Source organism: Apis dorsata, unplaced genomic scaffold (genome assembly GCF_000469605.1).
Source record: "Apis dorsata unplaced genomic scaffold, Apis dorsata 1.3 scaffold_367, whole genome shotgun sequence".
In the NCBI taxonomy this organism is placed as follows: Eukaryota; Metazoa; Arthropoda; class Insecta; order Hymenoptera; family Apidae; genus Apis; species Apis dorsata.
Window position 1 is genome coordinate 298,095 of NW_006263632.1, and position 9,190 is coordinate 307,284.

Here is a 9,190-nt window from a genome sequence, read left to right on the forward strand (position 1 = left end):
TTCAACCCTCCGGGGGCTTGCGAGCTAACCTCAGCTAGAGCCGATTAACGATGCAATTTATCAAAAAATAAAAGCATGCTTTTAAGCTGATATTTCGCGACACATGGCGCTTCTACGTTTTCCGTGGAAAATGTCCCGGTGTAAGTAACCTTCGTTTTTCCTGAACGGAGGGGTATAGTAATTACTCCCTACAGTTTTTGAAACAGTTTATTCGCTCATTAAAACGAAACACTTGCGACTTTTTTTTTTTTTCTTCTCATCTTCTATAATAATATCTCATCCTTTAATACGTCAATTTATCGATATTAATTGTTAGTTGACGCGTAAGTGGATATCTCCAATAAATTTTAATCATCACAATTTTGTACGATTCGACACGCAATATGGCCAAATAATTCACTCCAATTTCTTCAAAAATCGGGACACACTTTCGATTTTAATTATGCTAACGAATAGTTGGCAGAATAATCGAACATTCATCGTCAAACATTCCCTTCGAGGGAAGGGTTTAACAAATCAATCGCGATAGGAATAAAGATGAATAAAATCGCCGGAAGCCGATGTCAGACAATATTTCGCTCGTTAAAAGCGAAATCTCCCCTGCACCGGAAGAGGGCAAGGAATATTAAAAGTAAGACACGACGAGCGAACTTATCTCATTAGAACAGCCGATGTACAGCCAATCTCCGCCTTACACCGGGACCCTTGGGGATTACACGCGACTTTCGAAGATGATCGAGAGTTAGAGGACCCTGGTCCTCCCCCTCTATAATCGTTTCTGCCGGAGAGGGAGGAGTTTTCATTCGGGAGAGGAAAAGGGGACCAATGTCGAAGAATTCCTCGGATTGAGAATGGAGATAAAGCGAAAGTTTGACGTATTAATCAGTCGATGCGTACCACTTCCGGTGAATTCTGTCATGAGTAATAGATGGTTCTATTACCGCTAATGATCGATGGAGGAAATGTTTTGGGAATGCGAGTCTTAAGTGTGAATATTATTGATATTCCTCGAGATAAATCTTTAGAGTATGTGATTTGTCGCGAATATTTCATTTTTTAAATGATAAGTTTGGGTTAAATTACTTTTTTTTTCTTGTTTTCTGAGATTTGTCATCAATTTATGAAAATATTATAAGTTAGGAAAATGTTCAAAGTAAAAATTTATCGTTTGAAAAATGAAAACACGAATAAAAGATTTATTCTTTGCTCGAATTTGGATTGAAATACACTGGATATTTTTTATTATTGTCGAAATTATTACTAAATATTACGTAAAAAATTATTTATACGTGATAATTAATTACTATTTGCTTTCAAAACATTTAATCCTCGCTACCCGTTAATTAACCCAAAAATAACTTTCGACGTAATATATCAACATTTCATGTAATAAATTAATCGAAAATAAATAAATAAATAGCAAATTACTTTAATCTATATAAATTTTATTCTATCAGTTACTTTATTCTTTGAATAAATTTGACGAGGAAGATAAAATTAATCGCGCAATTTCCTTTAAAGAGAAAAATCTGGAAAACCTCAAGCGTTAAAATTAATTTTAATTATCTAATCGCGACGAAACGATCGATCAAAAATGAAAATTGATTATTTTTCTAACGTACGTATCTTCGATCCCCTAGGAATCTTTACAAGGCTGATCAGCATACGGCGGCCACGATTACCAACTAAATCAAACCGATCGCGATTATTGAAATATGCTAAAAGAATCCATACCGCCACCTGTTCCCTTAATGCACTCATATGTATGTGTAGGATATTCTAATGTAATTTCCAATTCATAATGCATCAAAGGAAAAGAGGGAGCAAAGACGAGAGCATACGAACGTGACGGAAACAAGAATCGCGTTATCCTTCCGAATTTTCCAAGATATGAGATAATTTTAATTTTAATCGAGGATCAGAGATCAAGAGAGAGATCGATATCTTTTCTATTTTCGCAATATATCTACAAATCGATCCACCACGTACTTTTTTATATTAATCAGTGCCCAACATAAATGAAAAATTCTTCTCCTCCTTTCAAATAAAAATATTTAAATAAGAATAAAAATTTCGAAATGAAAAATTCGCGAAAATATGATAAAAAAATATTTAGAAAAAATTAAACGTAATTAATTGAATACAAAAATAATCGAAATATTTGTTTATAATTAAAAAATTTATATTCGATATTGAATAAAAGAGGAATTGCAACGCGATCTATCCTTATCTATAATTTGTATATTAATTTTCAACTTGTTCTGAAAAATTTCCAAAATATTTCCCGGAATGTTTCACGTAATTCAAGATATTTTCATGGATTCTAGCTTTTCAGTCGTCGGCTTTCCAACACAACCGAACGTTGAAAATATTTTACACCGGTAAAAACTAATCAGAATTTACATTTTCCTGAGAAAATAGAGCATGAAAACTACGTTAAACATAAAATCAGATGAGAAATAATGAAAACGAGTCTGAATATTCTTCCATTTTGGGGCTGGTTTCCGGAAATGCATTAACACATTACACGTTCGTTTATTACTAGTTACATATTCGTAGTGCGTATTAACGGTACATTGCATTAATGGAAATGCCTTTCTGCCATTCATCGAAACTAAACAGAATTCCTTTTGCATCATGCTAGATCCATACACCACTATTCCATGTCCGCGCTATACATCATTCTAATCATGTGATTTATACCTGACTTTCTTTTGACGTATCGCGTCCTTTTTCATTCTTAACATTTTTCACAGAATTCCGCAAAATAAAATAAAGTATATCCTATAATATACGTTTCAATATAATTGTAAATAAAAATATTCTATTATTCCTTTTTATTTCTGATTCTTTTAAATTCCCTAAATTCTTTCATATTCTAATATATTTGATCATGTCCAAAAATTTCATTACACCTTTCTTTTTAACAATAAAAAATATTTGTAAAAAATATATATATATACGAACAATATATTAACAAAATCTTAAAATCTACTAAATTTTCTAAGTAACACACGACCCAATTGCTCAAGTACGATACCTATTATATTTGATAAAATATTTATACGCATATACTTTTTTTACTTATTTTTACTTACTTTAAAGATATACCAGTAGGCGAAAAAAAAAATATGGGATGCCATTTCGATCAATTCAAGTTAAAGTCATCGTGTACAGTCGGACATTCGGTCGATCCGTAGAAGTGTTGAAAATACGATTACGATGGACACGAGGGAGAATTTTGATGAGAAAGCCCGTACGAATATCCCTGACGGAGATTTACACTCTGGTGAAAAACGTTACAGCATTGTACGAAATCGATGGGATTACAGCCCGCCCCGAAAAGAAAGACAGATTTCGCTATCGTGCTTCCATCATCGGTATTTTCCTCGTTTCTCCCGACCTCGATATCTCGACCGATTTTGCCTCCGATAAATGTTCATTTCCCCGGAACGATTATAAAATCCCGCGAAAAAGTTCCCACGCCGATCTCTCTCCGTGACAATTGAATTCCGTTGTTTCCGTTTTGACATCGAGCTAATCGAAAGGTAAGTTTGTTACGCGGCAATGGAAATGGAAATAAAAATGCTCTATCTTTCCATCTAGATAGAAATATATATCGTATCGAATTTAATATGGATATCTGACGCGAAATTAAATTTAACCGTGAAATGTGTATGCGGATGAACATATTGCACTCGAATCGATATCGAATCGATCGATTCTTTCGAAATCCCGTGTGTAATAACCGATGCGACATCCCATTTTATTTCCCACAATAATACACCTATAAATCTATAGCTATATATTTCTCGCGATAAAGAAAAATATATATATATATATATATAAAAAAGAGAGAAATATAAAAGAAAGAAATCTCTCTCTTTCGCAAGAAATCATTTCAAACAGGAAAGGATAACAGAGGGAATCTTCGAGGCGAAACCAAAATAAAAATTAAATATTAACTTTACGACGAGGAAAGAAATCTCTTGCAAGTATATAATCCCAAAAGGGGATTAAATTGAAGAAAGGATGACACGGAAAAGGCTTCAAAGCGAAACATTCCTCCACAATCAGAGGAATTTTCGAACGATCGTAACGAGACGAGATAAATATTTCGAAAGCGCAAGATATGGAAACGGATATGATGGCTAATGCGAATAAATGGAGCAGCAACTATTCGTATATACCGAAGCATTATGTTATAAATTAGCCATTGTTGCCCGGTCATGTCCGGATGTGGCTAACTGACGAAGGATAATTTAACCGTGCCGCGTTCAGCAGTATCCATGGGGGGTCGCCGCGAATATCCGGAAATGCCCTTTCTAATTAACACACCGGCCCATGTGGAAATTATGTCCGATTTGTTACCGATTTGACAGGATACGGAAGCGAAACGAAATTCCCGCTCGACGATTTCGTCGAATTAACTGGAAATATTTCAAATTTCGGTGTTAATTAAACGTATCGTTCGATCCTTTGGAAATGATACAATTTTATTCCGTTAATTAAAAAGTTATCCATTTATAATATAAAAAAGATGATGGAATAATTTCGCGGCGATGATTTGCAAACTGAAGATTCGAAGAGGAGTTGAAAGCAAGAAATTAATCATCTTGATTACTTTCGATATGTATAAATGTAATTGAAATTTGAATTGAATTTCGTTAATTAATTAGAGCAACCATAAGATTCAAATCGCTACATTGGCTTTCCAATTTCTCTAATAGTTCAATCAAAATTAAATTAAACTAAAAATATTATTATTAAAATATCGTTAAATCAAAATTACTTGGATAAAAACGTTTTTTGAATTTTCATTTATTCGCAAAGTTTCCAATTAATTTTTCGTATCGATACAAGAAAAAAAAAAAAGAAAATACCGATACAAATTCCGATAATTTTTAAAAGATCCTCCGGTTAATCTCTCCATCCAAAATCATCGATTTCAAATTTATATTAAATACAATTGTTTGAAAGATATCATTTCCATGGAACGATGGAATATTCGCATCGAAGGGCAAGGCAAAATTTTACGGTGTTCGAGGTTGGCCGAGAGAAAAATTAGATTCCCAACACGAAGGACGACAAACTGGTAACCGCGACTGTGCCCGCGAACCATCGATTGTTGCGAATTGAAAAACAATTAGTGAATTGCGGTTTGCACCGGCACCGCCACCATTTGAACGTATCACCACCCCCACCCACAACCTCTGCAATTCTCTCATCTTGCAATCTCGTCGAGGTCATCCTACACATATCGACGTTCATTTGCATACGCGCGTGGCTGGAAGGGGGATAAATGAGAGCTGCGAGAATTTTACGGAGGAATTCGTGGTTTAAGCAACGCATCGATATTTCAGAGAGCAGAAACTGAGAGAGAGATGGAGGAAAAAGAAGAAATTGACAAAATGATTGAAAGAAATATTTTTATCGAAAGAAGTAAATTATGACGTATAATAATCTATCTTTAATTCGATCCCTATAATTTCTGAATATAATAATAATTTTTATTAAAATAATCGTTTCTAATCTTTCTATATCTTTTCTGGCATCCTTTATTTCTGAACGATTTTCCCGAATATCTAGAATCTTTTTCTTTAAATCAGTTTAAAATTAAATTCCCTTAGGATTGTGTAAGTTACTCTTAATTTTTCGACCTGTGATTTTTCACCTAACGATTAATAACTCTTTCTTTTTCTGCTCATAATCCATTAAGTAAGATTCACGAATACAGGTGTAACTATTAACAAGCTCGATCGATTTTTCGTCCTTCACCTCCCGCGGGGTGAAACGTCGATATGACTAATAACGCCGATTAATATCCTACCATCATCACTCGATAAAATGACTTAATCACAAAGAAAAATCCCCTGAAATAACTGCTGTCCTTTCGCGCGAATTTCAGGTTCAATATATCTCGCTTAACTTTTCCTTGCACCCCCTGCCCCGATTTCCTTTCTCGCCTATCAATCTATCTTCCCCTCCGCCCAATTCATTTTTACTTTCCACCTCGTCCGGCTACGAGGCAATCCGTCAGAATAAGTTACAAGCACGAGCGAATAATTCGGTTAACTGGACGCGCTCTCTCTTTTACTGGAAATTCCAAGAGAACGAGGAGGAGGAAGAAGAAACGTCAGAGAAATCCAAACATTGTCGGTCTAAATCATAATTCCTAAGTTTTTGCCACGATCATTTTCCAAAATAATATCCTGACTCGAAGAATCTTCCAATGTTAATTAATCAAAATTGATTCTTTGATCATCGATACAAGTAATCATGGAAGATTCGTTTTCGATTTTTCTCATTTTAAAGCCAAAGTTTATAGATATGTTTAGTTTAGTTTAATTTTGTAGAAATTTAACTTATCTCAGATTAGAAATAGAAATGAAATATTGCAAAATATTACAAATAGAATAAAACCTATTTTGAAAGAATGATCTAAATAAGATATTATTGCATTTTTTAGCACTTAGACGGTCAAAAATCTATCACGAAAAGAAATTAAAATAAGCTACTATTAATTAAATAAATTTGATCGAAGATATTTCATAGCTACTCGTCAACACTTTTTCAACGAAACGAAATATAATTCGAATCTTTCCTATTCCTGATCTAAAAAATAATCATTTTCTTCATCGGCACGACATTAACACAATTAAACGATAAAAAAAAAACCAGAAAAAAGAAAGAAATAATACATTCAACACGAGGCGAAAAAACGAGCTGTGCAAGCCGATATTTCACAACGTCGAGCCTACGGCTAATTTCCATATCATTTCAACTACACGCGCGAACGTACTTCTGACAATCATCCGTTTTATACGCGTACACACGTCCAGAAATTCACGCTGACTGGGACGAGCATCACTTGAAAATCAAATTCTCACCGATATATTTCAGGGGGAGGAGAGGGAGGGTGGTAGGCAAGGGAGGGGAGGCGATTCAAATACACGCACTTAAGTTGGCATAGTGCGTTTGATAGTTGTGAATTGTTTTATTCGCATGTGACAGATTGTATTAAACGAACGAGCGGAACGGTAATTGACGCGTTTATCGTGTCCACGTTTCTCACCCTCTCCCCTCTTTATAACGAATCGTTTATAAAGGTCATTCCGCGAGGTCCGTTGCGAGAATTTAATTCCATGTGTATGAATACGCGGTGGAGAACGAATTTTCTCTCCTATTACGTATAACGAGCATCGCGAAATCGTGGAAAAGCGACGATTTTTACGATCGAACAAATTATTTCCATCCCCTTTTATCTCTTATGGGAGGAAAAAAAGGTGATTTTTTCGATGGAAGAAATTATTCTTTTATTCTATTCGTTTCCTTTCTTTTTTAATTTTGTGACCAATGTTGACGGAAAATTTGTAAGAAATTTGGAGAGAGATTCGAGGATGGAAATGAAGATACATTTATTACGGAATTAAATTTAGATATGTATCTGTTAGACACTTTTCTCAGAAATTCATAACGATACGAGAAACGAATCGAAATACCGAAGTAAACTCAACGTAGTGTTTCGATATGCAATTATAAATAACGCAATTAAACGAATAAATTCGATGGTTGTAACATATATACGTACGAAATTTTAATAATTCCAGTTATCCATCTACAGATTCCCGCCACTCGACCGACTCAATTATCACGCCCGGTGAAATAATCTTCATTCATTAATGTTTTAATAAACATAAGGAGGAACGGCAGATTCGCAGAGGCTGAAGCACGGCGGACTGTCACGTCAAGTGTCAGGAAAGCTTCAGGAAGACGCACTTCAGCACATCATTAGTCGGTATAATCATCAACAGACCATAAAAATTCACAGAATCGTGAAGCAGCGACAGAGTGAAGGAGAGAGAGAGAGAGAGAAAAATAATAACAAATTGAGAAATTCTGACTAATTCTGATTAATTCTGACGCGTTCACGCATTCTTTCAATACTTCTTAAAATCGTCGAAGGGAGAGAGAGAAAGAGCGAGATTCATTTCCCTGAATTTTCGAACGCAATAATAATATTTACAATATTATGTGATTGTAAAAACATTTTCAGCACTAGTTTTTATTTCTTTTCGTATATCTTTTAAATATTTGATCGTACAACGAAACGGAGACTTCGAATAATTCACAATTAATTTCACGATTTATTAAAGATTTTGTGAAAAATATTCGCGAGGATTAATTATCTATCCGCGAATACTCGTATCGTGCGAAACGAGGAAGGAGAAAAATCTTGGAAAATCGTAATCGTAATAAAAATCGTTTTGAACGATAAGGGCGCATCGGCAAAATTAATCGAGAACACGAGCAATTCGCAAACGCGTGTATCCATTCACGTGAATGACGCGATAATGCCAATACAACAAGCATAGAGAAACTACCATTCGTTTCTGGGCGAAAATCTCGCTTAATATCTCGAAACACATTGACCCAGGCTACCAATTTATCCTACATATACGCGATTAAAATTCTATTTGTAAAATTCATTATACGATGCTTCCGTGTGCAGATGCTGCTCGATAATCCCCTTAAAACACCCATGTACCGACTCGACGATGCACCACCGCTAATAACAAGCTTCACAATTAACTATGTCGCGATTTCCGTGATTGAGAATGGGATAAGTAACGCACGAGATGAATAAATTAATAGAAAATATTGTTTCCAGATCGTTGTAAATTCAACGATATAAATTATTTTCTTTAATATCACGCGAAAGATAAGAAGATTTATTGAAAGATTGTTGTAATTAACTTTGAGCGAATTTTTCGAGTACAATGTATTATATTTGATTATTTATTAAGAATATATTTATTTGATTTTTCAACAATTTTTCTCCTTCTTCGTTTAAGAAAAATAATTTTGAGATGTAATAGTTATATATGTGGAATAAAATCAGGATCGAAAGAAAAATTTTTAAACTTCCTCGTTATTATATAATTTTAAACTGAGAAATATAATCCCTTTATTTATTATCGTCAAAAATCAATATTCCGTACGAAGAATTTATTATCGAAGAAAATTAAATTACGAATTTTTCGAGTAGATTATACATCGACATAGAGTCGTGAAATCAACGACACGATTAAACGCGACAACGAAAATACACACGATGGAATTAAAATAAACAACATGCTTATCGGGGATCGATTAAATGATATAAAAAAAAAAAAAAAAAAAGGAAAAA